This window comes from Panthera onca, chromosome B2, assembly GCF_046562875.1.
Source record: "Panthera onca isolate mPanOnc1 chromosome B2, mPanOnc1 haplotype 2, whole genome shotgun sequence".
NCBI lineage: Eukaryota > Metazoa > Chordata > Mammalia > Carnivora > Felidae > Panthera > Panthera onca.
In genome coordinates this window covers 79,760,427-79,775,914 of record NC_138343.1, presented here as the reverse complement: position 1 = coordinate 79,775,914, position 15,488 = coordinate 79,760,427, and the positions used below count along the sequence as shown (strand labels likewise).

General features: G+C 43.5%; 1 pseudogene; it reads left to right on the top strand.

The window, feature by feature from the left end:
• The first annotated feature begins 4,149 nt into the window (after positions 1 to 4,149).
• On the top strand, positions 4,150 to 8,937 carry LOC132667977 (large ribosomal subunit protein uL11 pseudogene; annotated as a pseudogene).
• The last annotated feature ends 6,551 nt before the right edge of the window (positions 8,938 to 15,488 follow it).

The following is a 15,488-nucleotide window of genomic DNA, read 5'->3' as shown; positions in this document are numbered from 1 at the left end:
CAGAGCTTTTTACATAGCATATGATGTGTGCAAAGATAGGAAAAAATTAACACAAAATCCAGACTAATGGTTCCTTGCAGGGAGGAGAGGTGGAATGCCATGGGAAGGGTACTAGAGTGTGGTGGGGGTAGGGGTGGATCTCCAAGGTTTGGGGATGCTCTATTTCTTCAGCTGAGTGATGAGTACTTTGGGGTCTGTGGGTGCTATTCTTATTCTTTAAATTTAAAGCATAGTTTGATATTTTGTGCAGGTATATTTTACAGTGAGGGTAAGGCGCACCAGAAATTCTATGTGGGAGGGCCTCCAGAGTTGAAAGTATGCCTTGTCTCTAAGTTCAGCTGGATCACTTAGCCATCAGCCTTTACTTGGAATAAATGCTTAGCGGGAGGGCTCTGGAGAGGCTGACAGGTTGAAGTGGGAAGTTAAGGTACATTTTTGGTAAAAACAAGGAGTCAACAGATGAGCATTTCTCTCTTTTTTTAATATTTAGGGATGCCTGGGTGGCTCAGGCGTTTAAGCATCTGACTTCCACCAGGTCATGATCTCACGGTTGGTGAGTTCAAGCCCCGCATCCAGCTCTCTGCTATCAGCACAGAGCTCACTTCAGATCCTCTGTCCCCCTCTCTCTCTGCCCCTCCCCTGCTCTTACATGCTCTCTCTCTCAAATATAAATAAATAAACATTTAAAAATATATATTTAAAGTTTTCATTTAAGTAATCTTTACCCAGCGTAGGGATGGAACTCACAACCCTGAAATCAAGAGTCACATGCTCCACTGACTGAGCTGGCTAGGTGCCCCATCTTTATCACCCTTGATTTACGCTGTCCAACAACGTGCAGCTAGTTGTTTTATGGTCTCTTATTCTTCTTTACCCTGTCCAGCTCTCCCCTCCCCACTTATGACCTAGAGGACAGAAAACTCTTCCAATTTTAATTTATATCCCTAATTCTTAAAAAAGTATTCATTTGCCAGATGCTAAGCACCTGCTGGGAATGGCAAAAGGAAGTTAAACATGTATGGTTGCACCTGCTATATGCAAGAACAAAAGATTGCTATTGCTATTTTAGGAATAGGAAATATTACCTCAGAGATACACTTGTGGCACTGCCGTGGTCCCAGGTGTATTTGTCTTCATTGCCAAGTTCTTTCCACTTACTTTGGCCTAATAGGCATTACTATAAACACGAATGGATATCATCATCCGACAGGTTCACAAAAAGGATCCCTAACGTTCAAGAGCACTATGCCAAGCATTTTACTGGCATCATTTCATTTATGAAATATACCCAGTTATGTATAATACACCAAGTTTACAGTTTTAAAAACTAAGTTTAACAAAGCAGGTTTCCCAGGCTGGTCCAAGCGCAGTGATGTTTACAATGAATTGATCACAGCCTGTTACAGATGTCTTTGTTCCTTCTCCACTCCCACTGATTCATTTGACAAGCCTTAAAAGAAAAAAAGAAAAAGGGAGGGAGAAGGAAGGAAGGAAGGAAGGAAGGAAAAAGGTAAAAAGAAATGGGTTTTCCAAAAGAAAGAAAGAGAAAAAGTAGAAAGAAATGGGTCTTCCAGTCACAAACTTAACAAGTGGTGGAATCAACACAGTGTCATAACCCTAAAGCAGATCTCAACACTACTTGAATCATCTCACTGTGCTGCCGGGAAAACATTCTTGACCAGCTTTATGAAATTCAAGCCCCTCTCAGGTCACAGATAATGCTCCACACTTCCCCTCCCGCTCCCCAAAATACCGGAAGCACTACACTTAAATCCCCAAGACAAACTGGTGTCCGAACTCAAACCAACGTGCTCGCTTCCTCCGCCCCGGCCCTGGGAGATGCCACCTGCTAACTCTTCACAGGGCTTAATTCCGGCCAGAGTGGATCTCGCTCCCATTCTCCCGGGTCTGCGCCTCTTGCAGTCCTCAAAGGGGTAAGGGGATGCGGCGGGATGGGGCGGGAGGTGGGGGGTGGGGGGGGCGGAAAGGCTGCTGGCGCGAGCGAACCGAACCCGGTCCCTCCGAGGCCGGCCCGCAGGCCCGGGGACCCCGGAGAGCGTAAGGCGACCAAAGGAGACCCTCCTTTTCGCCCGCAGACCGCCAGCCACCGCATCCGGGAGAAAAGCCGGTGACCCCCCACCCCCCTACCACCACTTTCTTCAAACTCTGAGCTCAGTGGAGAAAGAGGAGGGGGACAAGCAAAGACGACAAAGTTCTCCGCCCCCACCCAAAGTTCTCTACTCTGGGGAGGCGAGTGAAGCAAAGCGGTAAGGGAGGCGTCCTAGGAAGACCCCCTCCCGTCCGGGCTTTCCGGAGGCCGCAGGAGAGGGGGCAACGCGCTCCCTCTGGGTCTCTTCCCCAGGCAGACGCCGACGAGTGGGGGGGGGGGGGTGCCGAGGGAGCAGCGCCCCCACCTCCAACACCGTCCTCCCCGGCTCGGAGGTTCTCCGGGAGTGGGGGGCGCCGGCCCTCAGATGAAGGGGTCTCCAAAGAACCGAGCGAGGTCGCACCATACCTTTCTCGCGCGCGCCGGACGTCCGCGCCGCAGGGACCGCGGCCGGCGACAGGGTGGGGGGCGAGGCGAAACGACGGGGACGCGTTCCCGCAGGCTCCGGCGGCCCCTGGGCCTCGGCGCCGCGCAGCGCCGCGCCTCCAGCCGCCCGCTCGCCAGGCTGCGCTCCCCGCTCCCGCAGGTAACCTGTGGCCGATCCCGCCGCGCCCGCAGCCCGCACGGCCCTGGCCCCGCCCCGCCCTCGGCTCCTAACCTGGGGCCGCAGCGCCCCGCAGCGGCCTGCTCCTGGCACGGCGGGGACCGGGGGAAGGTGGGGCCCCTAAGGCCCTGGGGCAGGCCCTGGGCTGCAGGCCCCTCCCAGCTCGGGCCGAGGTCCCTTCCTTGCCCCCCGGGGAGGCCTCCTTCCAAAGAGTGGAAGGAAGGGGGGCTGCAGCGGGGTGATCTTGTCCGGGCACTGGTCTCCAGGAGGTTTATTGGAGGGAGAGGAGAAAGGGAGTTAGGGAGGAGAAAACCATGCCTCACCCCGTGGCCAAACGGATATTTCAGTATATTCGTAGTTCACTTAACTGGAAGGGCTCAGCGGAAGCTCAACAATGATGAATGATGCAGATTCATGAGAGAGCTAGAAAAGGGAAAGGAAGCCCTTATTCCAAACAGCTTATCTGTCAGTAGCTTGTCAAAACCATCCATCCCATATGACACTGACAAAAGCATTGCGCATTCCGACTCCTATATTCAAATCACACTCTATACACCATTAACTTGGTCAGGTTTTGTCTGTTTTTCAGTTACTTCTTCAGTACCTAGAAGAGTTCCCTGAACAAAGTGAGCATTCAATAAAGTATTGTTGCATGAATGTGTCAATGAATGGAACCTCATTCAACCTTTTGAAGACAACAGGTAACTGCTGTCCAAACACAGCTGGAGGGGGAGGTGGAAACCTAGAATGGAGTCTCCCTCTTACCCGAGGTTTGGGACAAGCTTATTTTGAACCGGATTTTTCTTATCTGCTTTGAAAAAGGCCTGGTTTCCAGAAGTAAAGAAATATGATCATCTCTGCCTTTTTCATGAGACGTCTGTCTCCCTGTCTCTTTCAGGGAGCATTAGGTAGAAGAAATCCAACCAGCTCCAACTCACACCAGGGAAGTGCTTGATTTTCCTCTACAATTTCAGAACTTCCACACCCTATAGCCATAGCTGCAATTTTTCTTGGCAGGGTGTGAAACCTGTTCTGAGTGTCATTTGACCCTCTTCAGATTTGTTCCCCATCCCTGTCACTCTGCATCTAGAGCTGTTAGAAGAACACGTTTCCCCTCCCTGCCCATCAGTAGCTCTGGATTTCTCTCCAGGGAATCACCAGTGACTTACAGATGACCCCCAAAGTCAAGATATGTATGCATGACCTTTCAAACCGATCATTTCTTTCTTATACATTTCCAGATTAAAGAGTTTTCCTAGTAGCTACTCCCTTGAATGAACTTCCAGAGATACAATGCTGCATTCCTCTGGGAGGCTTTTATAATATCACCATAAAGTCAAGATGGAGTTTTAAGTTACATTTGTGGGCAGTCAGAGCAATCAGGCATTAATTCTGCTGAAAGGAACAGAAAGCCCAAGCTGGCCTATAAGACATGTGAATGCTGCTGGAAGCCAACCGGCCTGTAATTGTTCCCAGACCTTGATTAGTGGGAATTCCTGACAGAGGGACCTCACGAGAACCAAAGCAGAAGGTGGGTGAGCTGCCTGGAGATCTTGTTTGCTCGTCTCCAAGTGGGCACACAGTCTTTGGAAAACTAATGAAAAGAGACTCTAAACCTCCCTCCAAATGAGGAAGGCTCCCAGCCTACAGCTCCATTCTTATGCCTCAATTCAGCTTAATCAAAGCCAGCCTCATATATCCGCCTCACTACTTTCTCCTTCTGCCTCATGAGAAAGAAGTCTGTTCTGCCAATAATTTTCCCTGCTTCCTGAGAATATAATCTGCTCTGATTTCTAGCAACATTTCTTTAATGAGTTGACTGCACTAGCTATTTTTCATGTCATTAGCTTCAATTCATCCTTCAGTCCACCATTCCAGCTTCTATCCCTGCCACTCACTCCCTGAAACTGACCTTGCTAAGGTTTCTACCCAAGGAGCCTTCAATGTGCCTCACTACAATCATATCCTCCTTCTCCTCCGAAGGAAACCAGCATGCTAAATTTTGTGTTAGCTTTTATGGCTTTCCACTCAGAGCAGGTGAAGGTGCAACTCTCCTCAGTCATCCTGAATCCAGGTTCCTCTGCCACCAGCCACCTCCACCAGGCCACCTAAATTCAACCCCAAGAAGGTCAAAGTCATATACCTGAGGTGCACCCTTAGGGAAGTCCGTACCACATTGGCCCTGGCCCCCAAAATTGGCCCCCTGGGCTGATCTGTCTCCAAAGAGTTGGTGATGACATCACAAGGCAACCTGTAATTGGAAGGGTCTAAGGATTACAGAGAAACTGAACATTCAGAACAGATAGGCCGAGATTGAAGTAGTACCTTCTGCCTCTGCCCTGATGATCAGAGCCCTCAAGGAACCACCAAGAGACAGAAAGAAGCAGAAAAACATTAAGCACAGTGGAAATATCACTTTTGATGAGATTGTCAACATTGCCCTACAGATGCAGCACCAATCTTCAGCCAGAGAACTCTCTGGAACCGTTAAAGAGATGCTGGGGACTGCCCAGTCTGTGGCCTGCAGTGTTGCTGGCCACCATCCTCACAACATCATAGATGACATAAATAGTGGCATAGTGGAATGCCCACAGCTCCTTAACTGCAGAGGAAAATATTTCAATAAAGGATCATCTGACAACCAAAACAAAACTTGTGTGTGTATTAATAATTCTCTTATCACAAATATATATATATATATATATATACATATATATATATATGTATATATATATCCCTAATCACTACATTGTACAGTTTTGCTAATTTTTGAACTTTTTGTCAATGGAATCATTCCACACTTCCCTATGCAACTTGGTTTTTCCACTCAGCATTCTGTTTCTGAGATTCAGCTATTCAATTTCTCTGCTATATAGTGTTTCACTGTAAGAAGATACCACAATTTATTTATCCAGTCTACTTTTGGACATTGGGTAGGCTCCAGTTTTTGCTGTTGCAAACAGTGTTGCTATGAACACTCTTAAATATTTCTCCTGACGCATGCGTTTAAGAGTTTTCAGGATCTTTATGTAGGAGTGGAATTTTGGGGTCTTAAGGTATATGTGTGTTCAGATTTACTAAGTAATGCCAGACTGTTTTCTAAACCAGTTTGTACCAATTTTCATTCCCATCAACAATGTATTAAAGTTCTGCTTCCTCTACATCTTTGGCAGAGCTTGTTTTTGGTTTGTGTGTGTGCTTGTGAAATTATTACTTATTATGATGATTTGTATTTCCCCAATTACCAGTATAATTGGGCATCTTTAATATTTATTAACTATTCTTATTTTCTCTTTTGTTAACTGGTCATATCTTTGGCTCTGTTTCAGGTGTTTTGTGAAATCCTTCCTGACCGTGAGGTACACAAATATTCTCCCATATTTTTTTCTAAAAGTTGTAAAGTTTTGCCTTTCGTGTTTAAGTCCATATTCCATCTGAAATTCATTTCTCTTCTCATTTGCTGTGCCAAAGAGATCTTATGAGTTTCCATGTATGATTGGGTCTGTTTCAGGTTCTCTATTTTGTTCCATTTGCCTATTCCTGTACTTAATACCACACTGCCTGAAAATCTGTGGGTTTTTTGATAAATCTTGATTTCATAAAGAATTTCAAGTGTTCTTAGCTCTTTTCTCTTCCACAGGCATTTTAGGATTGTCTGGCTCCATGAAAATTTTGTTTCTTGTTTCTTAATTTTTTAAATTTATTTTAAATTTATTCAATTTTAATTTTGAGAGAGAAAGGGAGAGACTGAGAGTGGGGCAGGGTCAGAGAAAGAGGGAGATACAGAATCTGAAGCAGGCTCCAGGCTCTAAGCTGTCAGCACAGAGCCCAATGTGGGACTCAAACCCACAAATCGCTACATCATGACCTGAACTGAAGTTGGACATTTAACCAACTGAGCCACCCAGGTGCCCCTAAATTTTTAAACTTTTTTAAGTAAACTCTCCACCAAACATGGGGCATGAACTCAACAACCTATAAAGATCAAGAGTCATATGCTCTATTGAACCAGCCAGGCACCCACCCCTCCATGAAAACTTTGTGATCTTGATTTGAAATCACAGTGAACCTATGTGTTGGGTGGCAATTTTTATTCATAATTATTTGTTCTGTTCCTATATTTGTCATACTTTCCTGTAGTGACATAGACTCCTCTGCCCCGCTGGTTTGGGGCTTGTGTGACTTACCTTGACTAACACCATGTTGGAGCAAAAGCTTTAAATATGTTGTGGGCTTTAGTGATTCTTCTCCCCTGCTTCTCTCACCTTGAGCTTTTGCCCTATGCCAGGAGAATATCATGCCACAAAGAGTGGCTGCCTCTTTAGCTGGGGTCTCGCTATGAGAAAATACATGGAATCACACAGAGCCCAGAGTGGCTACAGGTGGTCTGCAGTCCTCGCATAATGGGAACAAGAAATAAATTGTTTGCTGCTACTGTAATTTCGAGAGAATTAACATCTTTACACTGTTGAGTCTTCCTATATATGAACATGTGTGACATGTATGTCTATTTGCTTAGAATTTTAGTGACTTCAAAAGTTTCAGAACTTTCCATTTTCTGAGATTATCTTTTTTTTTTTTACCATTGCAAGTGTATCTCTTAAAAAGTACATTTTCTACCCTTTGTTGTCAAGAGAATGCAAATATCTTTGTTTACTAAACTTATACCCAAAAAGATTGCTAAATTCTGTTATTAATGTGAGTAATTTATAGATTATTTCATTTTCTATGTACCTATAAATAAGGATGTTTTATTTCTTCCTTTGTAATCCTTATATCTTTAAAAAAAATTATTTTGAGGAATGTCTGGGTGTCTCAGTGGGTAAAGTGTCCAACTCTTGATTTCAGCTCAGGTCATAATCTCACCACTCATGGGATCAAGTCCCATGTTGGGCTCTGTGCTGACAACCAGAGACTGCTTGGGATTCTCTCTCTTCCTCTCTCTGCCCCTCTTCCGCTCTCAAGATAAAGAAATAAACATTAATTTTTTTTGAGATAATTACAGATTCACAAGAAGTTGCAAAATAGTATAGACAAGTCCTTTGTATCCTTCACCCAGTTTTCCCCAACGGTTACATTTTACATAACTATAGCACAATATCAAACCAGGAAATTGACATTGGTACAATGTATGTGCAATTTTATCTCATGTGCAGCTTCTTTTAACCACCATCACAATCAGGATAAAGAACTATTCCATCACCACAATGAATTGTACTCACACTCCAGACCTTCCTTTTTCCCCATACCAGCCTAACCCCTGACAGCCACTAATCTGTTTTCCATCTTTACAATTTTATCTGTCAAGAATGTTATGTGAATAGAATCATATGGAACGTGACCTGTTAAGACTGTCTTTTTTTTTTCCACTCAGTGTAATGCCCTAGAGAGGCATCCAAGTTGTTGGCATGTTTCAACAGTTCATTCCTTGTATTGCTGAATAGTATTCCATGGTATGGATGTACCATAGCTTGTTTAAGCATTCATCTTTTGAAAGGCATCTGGGTTGTTTAGATGTTTTGGATATTGTGAATAAAGCTGCCATGAACAATCATGTACAGGTTTTCATATAAACATGGTTTCATTTCTCTGAGATAAGTGTCCAGAAAGGCAATTGCTGGGTTGTATAGTAGTTGCATGTTTACTTTTATAAGAAACTACCAAACTGTTTTCCAGAGTAGCTATATCATTTTACATTCCCATCACCAATGTATGAGACCCAGTTTTTCCACATTCTTGCCAGCATTTGCTGTTCTTTTTTTTTTTTTTGGCCATTTTGATGGTATGGTGTTGTCTCTCATTGTTATCCCAATAATTTGCATTTCCTTAATGGCTAGTGGTATTGGACATCTTTTACAGTCTGGAGGGTTTTTTTATTATTATTTTTAATTTTTTTAATACTCATTAAGCCATGAATTCATAGGGAATGGATTCCAGCAGCTCAGGCTCCACTTCTCACAAAGTGTGCCTCCCTGCGGGGGCAGGTGGATGCTCCAGTTTATCCAATCATCTTTCTCTTGGGCTTCCTTCTTTTTCTGATCATTTTCTTTCACTTTTTCAGGAAGCTCTAAGGACTCTTAGAGCGCTCAATACAGACATTAATTCTCTTGGCAAGAATGTTGCCTTTAACCCGTTTGTTTACAACAATGCCAACAGCATGCTGGGTAACACTGCAGACTTCCAGTTTTGCCATAGGAACATTCGTGGGACATTCCTTTTTGAATAGTGCCCATTGCCTTAATGTCTACCACGTCACCTTTCTTGTAGATTTGCATGTATGTGGCCAAAGGAACAAATCCATGTTTTCTAAGGCCTAGAGAATATATAGTGGGTGTCTCTCCTTTTTCTCTTTGGGTTGGTCATTTTGGAAGACCAAAAGATGGTGGTTCTGGCCAGAAGACTGAACATCCTTTCATGTGTTTATTTGACATCCCTATATTTTCTTCAGTAAAATACCTCTTCATGCTTTTGTCTGTTTTCCAACTGGATTTTATGTTTTGCTGTTGAGTTTTGAAAATTCTTTACATATTATAGACGTGAGTCCTTAGTCAGATACATGGTTAACAAATATTTTACTCCAGTCTATAGCTTGTCTTTTATTCTCTTTAAAGAGAGAGAGAGAGAGAGAGAGAGAGAGAGAGAGAGAGAGAGAGAGAGAAAGAAAGAAAGAAAGAAAGAAAGAAAGAAAGAAGGAAGGAAAGAAAGAAAGAAAGAAAATTCTTTTTCTTCTCTAATCTCTATGCCCAACATGGGTCTTGAACTCACCACCCTAAGATCAAGAGTCTCATGCTCTATCGACTAAGCTAGCCAGCTGCACCTTGTCTTTTAATTCTCTTGACAGGGAGTTTGCAAAGAAAAAAATTTAATTTTGATGAAATATAATTTATCAGATTTTTTCTCTTATGGATAGTACTTGTTTTTGGCGTCACAATCTTTTTGTTTCTTTTTGCTATCTTATGCAATCAAGGATGTACAGAACACTGTGGAATAAGAGCGGGGCGGGGGCAGGCAGTGGGCATCCTTCTCTGTTCCTGATTTTAAGCTACTGAATATCGGATTTGTCTCCCTCACTCACGTTCAGCTCCAAAGATAAAAGGACCACATTTATCAGTTAGAATGTGTTTGGCTACAAGAGGGAGCATACTTGACTAGAGCGGTTTAAATCACAAAACACATGGTAACTTACAGAAAAAAAATATCTGGGTTTAGGCTCTTTCTAGATTCTATTGTATCACCCTCAGTGTTGGCTTTTGTCTTTAGCTTGGCATTTAAGCAGGAAAAAGGGCCAGACCTTCTCACTGTATTTATTTTAATTTGGGAACAAATTCTTCTCAGATGACCCTTAAATATATTTCCTCTTATGTATCATTGATCACAACTGGGCCACAAGGTGGGAGGGGACGCGGTTGCCATTCTTAGGTGAATCATGAGTCTTAATTCAACCTCTAGGTCTGAGGTTCCTTCTAGCCAAGAATATTTAGGTATACCAAACTAAGGGAAGGGGGAGTAGGGGTGTTAGTTATGCCACCAACAATGTCTGCCTGACGTTTCTCTGACTTTGCATTTCTTGTGCCTGACCATGTGAGGTATGTGGTGGACACATTTAGAGGCTTCTGTTCAGATTATTCCCCTTTGTTAAGACCTACCTATCTACTTATAAGGGTAGACTTCTGCAGCCATCAATTGCACCCCAGCCATTGTGGATTGGACCATTAATTCAGCATATTTCTTGGGACTGATGACCATCAAGCCGCCATGTTGCAAATAGAATACAATGTAAATGGTGTGCCCTAGAATTGTGCTTCATGGAGTTCTGACCACTGTGCTAGGCACTTGAGGACAGAAGGGGGAGGAAACCAGATGGTCCCAGAGTCTAGTGGTGAATACAGTCCTCTATCAAATATTAAATTATAGCTGAAATAAATGCTCTGAAGGTATAGCAATACATGGAACTATGTAAAGTATGATTGGGGGATTAGGCCAGGAGTGGACCACTGGCCCAAACTCAAATAATCAGATTTTCTTGCCTGGGAATCAAAGATAATAAACACTAACATTTATATAGTGTTTGCCTTTTAAATATGGATATATAGATACACACACACTTTAGTGGGTTTAATTCCTACAACTCTATTAAGGTATATAACATTATCACCAGTTTAGAGATGAGGAAATTGAGGCACAGGGAGTTAAGTAACTTGGTCCAGGTAACACAGCTAGTTAGTGGTGGAACTAGGATTTGAACCCGGGTAGCCTGGTTCTAGAGCCTGGGTCCACTATCACTGGGACTGGACGGGTGGGGTAGCCTTCTTCAGTCACCTGGCATGAAAAACAGAGAGAGCCCGTTTTCATGCAGAGATTAAAAAATGAAGTGAGAAGTACGGAAAGAAGCAAAAATGAGTTTCCTTTCTAAGGAAGCCTCAGTTATCCCCTGTAATATCCTGAGACACCTTTACCAGGATCCTCTGACTATAACATAACTTCTGAACTTCATCACCAACTATATGATCAGGTTTTATCCATCCAATCCTCCCATCCTCCGTCCACTCATAGAGGGTATATATTGGGTCAGTTAGGACACATTCTACTGCAAAGTTCAGAACACCCACCTTCAGTGTTTTTTTAAAGTAAGCTCTAGCCTAATGTAGGGTTTGAAATCACTACCCCGAGACCAAGAGTTGTATGCTCCACTGACTGAGACAGCCAGGCACCCTCACCCACCTTCAGTGGCGTAAGCAGAACTTCCCAACTGGTTTGCTGTTACTGCTTGTGTGCAAATAAATGGGTTATGGATATGGCTAAGTTACTGATACCTTCAGTCTTTGGGGCAGCTGGGGGGACCTGAGGTGGCCAAAGTCTCTGGGCCAGTCACCTCTGACTGCAAACAGCCTGTCCATTTAGGTAACTGTGCAATAAAAATAGTATCATTTCCTATTTGCACCTTGACTATACAGGGTGGGGAAGCACTGGCTTCAAGAATGGACTTCAGGGTGGGGGACCTGGGTGGCTCAGTCGATTGAGCGTCCGACTTCAGCTCGGGTCATGATCTCGCGGTCTGTGGGTTCAGGCCCCTCGTCCGGCTCTGTGCTGACAGCTCAGAGCCTGGAGCCTGCTTCGGATTCTGTGTCTCCCTGTCTCTCTGCCCCTCCCCTGCTCGTGCTTTGTCTCTCTCTCTCTGTCAAAAATAAACTTTAAAAAAAAAATTAAAAAAAAAAAAAGAATGGACTTCAGGGGCACCAGGGTGGCTCAGTCGGTTAAGTGTCTGACTCTTTGTCTTGCTCAGGTCATGATCTCATATTTTGTGGGTTCAAGCTCTGTGCTGATGGTGCAAAACCTGCTTGGGATCCTGTCTGTCCTTCTCTCTGCCCCACTTGTGCTCTATCTCTCTCAAAATAAATAAATAAAAAAAAAAGAAAAAGAAAAAAAAAGAATGGACTTCAATTGTCTCGTGATATAAGAAGTTTGGACATAGGCCTTTCCAGGTCTGAGTACACTAGTTCAGCAAGGTCATCCAGTCTCTTTCTATTCTATTCTGCCATTCCCATGACAGGGTTTTGGTCTTAGGCCTGGTACCTCATGTTGCAAAATGACTTCCCTAACTCTAAGTACCATATTCTTACACAACTGTGTTCAAAGCAGGAAAGGGTAATGTCAAGGGGCTCTTCTGATTCATCGGCCTCTCTTATCAGAAAGCAAACTCTTTCCTAGAAGTTCCCCCAACAAGATTACTTCTTACTGACCAAACATGAAGGCGTCATATGAGTACCTGACTTTTCCCATTTCTAGTTTGGGAAGTAGGCACAGGGAAGAACAGGGAAGCGGGTTTTGGAATGGCTGATAAGTAGCTGACCAACCATGTCTGCCACTTTTGTAGGTGACATTAAGTGAAATGTATAAGTGACAGTTCCTAGATCTCATTCTACTAGATATTTATTTATTTAGTAAACTCTACCTTCAATGTGGGGCTTGAACTCATGACCCTGAGATCAAGAGTTGCATGGTCTATGGACTGAGCCAACCAAGTTCCCCTCTTACAGATTTTTAATAAGGTCATTTGTCTTGGAGAATCTTGTATCATTGAAAGTATAATTTGGTGTAACCTCCCAGCCAAAGCAGGAGTTGCCAAGTCCAAACTAATCTACAGATACATAGAGCTGTTAATACCTCTGTCCAGTTGACTCTGTTGTCAAGAGGTTTCTACCCTCATGTTACAGCACCATATACATCAGAAGCTTGTCCTTAAAAGTCCATATGAATAAAAAGTTGATTTTTTTAATAGAAGTCCACATGTAGCAATTCTATCTCACTACTTTGGGACTTTTCAATTACAAATGTCATCTTCAGGGGTGCCTGGATGGCTCAGTAGGTTGGGCATCCTACTTCAGTCCACGTCATGATCTCGCAGTTTGTGAGTTCGAGCCCCTCATCAGGCTCTGGGCTGACAGTTCAGAGCCTGGATCCTGCTTCAGATTCTGTGTCTCCTCTCTCTGCCTCTCCCTTGCTGGCACTCTCTCTCTCAAAAATACACAAACATTAAAAACAAATGCTTATCCTTTAAAAAACAAAAACAAAACAAAAAACACAAATATCTTCAAGAGCCCTGGGAGCACTCAGTAGGTTAAATGTCCGACTCTTCATTTTGGCTTAGGTTATGATTTCATGGTTCCTGATATTGAGCCCTTCATGGAGCCTTCTTGGGATTCTCTCTCTCTCTCTGCCTTTCCCCGCTCATGCTCTCTCTCTCTCTCTCAAAATAAATAAATAAACTTAAAAAAACAAAAAACAGGGGCACCTGTGTGGCTCAGTTGGTTAAGTGTCCAACTGTTGGTTTTAGCTCAGATTATGATCTCAGTTTTGTGAGGTTGAGCCCCGCATCGGGCTCTGGCTGACAGTGCTGAGCCTGCTTGGGATATTCTCTCTCTCTCTCTCTCTCTCTCTCTCTCTCTGCCTCTTCCCCACTCATGTTGTCTGTCTCTCAAGATAAATAAATAAACTTAAGAAAAATGTCATCTTCAGTACATTCATGGCTCTAAGTTGGAAAATATCATTATTTATTCCAAAGACAACATGATAGACATCTAAGAAATAGCCAAATCACAGGATTAAGAGAGATTGTCCTGTGACAATATACAATAACTAGACTGTTAAAAATCAAGGACCTTGGGGCACCTGGATGGCTCAGTCCGTTAAGTGTCCAACTTCGGCTCAGGTCATGATTTCACGGTTCGTGGGTTTGAGCCCTGCGTCAGGCTCTGTGCTGACAGCTTGCTCAGAGCCTGGAGCCTGCTTCAGATTCTGTGTCTCCTTCTCTCTCTGCCCCTCCCCTGCCCGTGCTCTCTCTGTCTCTCAAAAATAAATAAGTGTAAAAAAAAATTTTTTTTTAAATCAAGGACCTTGATTCACATCTTGCCCCCCAATCCTGTTCCTATCTAGGTCTTACTTATTTTAATAAATGGCATTACTATACTTCTAGTTACTCAAACCAAATGCCTGGGAGGAGCCTTCTCCCTGACTACCATGTTAAATAAGCTATCAACAAATCTTATCTAGTCTACTTCTGAAATTTATATAAAATCTACCCACGTCTCTCACTTTCCACTGTTATTTTCTTCCACCCTTAAATCTGCAATCCATTTTCCCCACATCAGCCAGAATGTAGGCATCAGTTATCTACTGCAGTGTGACAAATCATCCCAAACACTGCTGGATTTAAAAAACAGCCATTTTAGGGGTGCCTAGCTGGCTGTCAGTAGAACATGCAACTGTTGATCTAGGGGTTATGATTTCAAGTCCCACATTGGGTGTAGAGTCTAACAAAACAAAACAAAACAAAACAAAACAAAACAAAACAAAACACAAAACCCAGCCATTTTGTTTGCTCATGATTCTGTGGATTGGCAGAGCAGGGTTCAGCTGGAATAGCAAGCCTGTGTTCCATGTGTTGTGGACTAGACTTGCTCATGTGCCTGCAATTTAGGCTGGAGAATCCAATATGGCTGGGATGGCTCATTGGAGATGGCTGGGATGTTGGAGCCTTTCTACTCTGGCATCCTTCAGGGCCTCTCTGTACATGGGGAGTCTCCAGCAAGCTAGCCCAGACCTCTTTGCATGGTAGCTCCAGGCTCCAAGAAAATAAAAAAGGATGTAGTAGCAAGGCCTTTTATGGTCCAGTCTCAGAAGTTGTACACTGTCACTGTCACACCTACCACAATCTATTGGTTAAAGCAAGTCACAGGCCCTGTGCACATCCAAGAAGAGGAAAAATAGGTGGAAGGAGTGGCAAAGTCACATTTGCAAAAGGGCGTGTGGGATGGCGTGGAGGGTTGTAGCCATCTTTGGAAACAATCTACCAGCAAGGGCTTTTAGAAAAGCAAACCACACATCTCATCTCCCCTCTTAAAACTTTTCAATGCTTCTAGAGGTACTTAGAATAAAATCCAAACTCCTTATCCTGAAAAGACGGCCTGTCTCTAATGCCTACTACTGTCTCCCTCTCTCATCACACTGACATTTTGTTCCTCCAATGCCCTTTCTTTTCTCCTTGGCCTTTCCAACTACTGAGAAACCTTCAAGGGAACACTTTCCATTCCAGCTTTAACTTTGCTATCCCCTCATGCTCAACTCAAATGTCATCTTTTCATCTATCTATTTATTAATTTTTTAAATATTTTACTTTTTTAAAGTGATCTCTACCTCCAATATGGGGCTCAAACCTACAACCCCTAGATCAAGAGTCACATGCTCTACTGACTGAACCAGCCAGGCATCCCTAAAAAA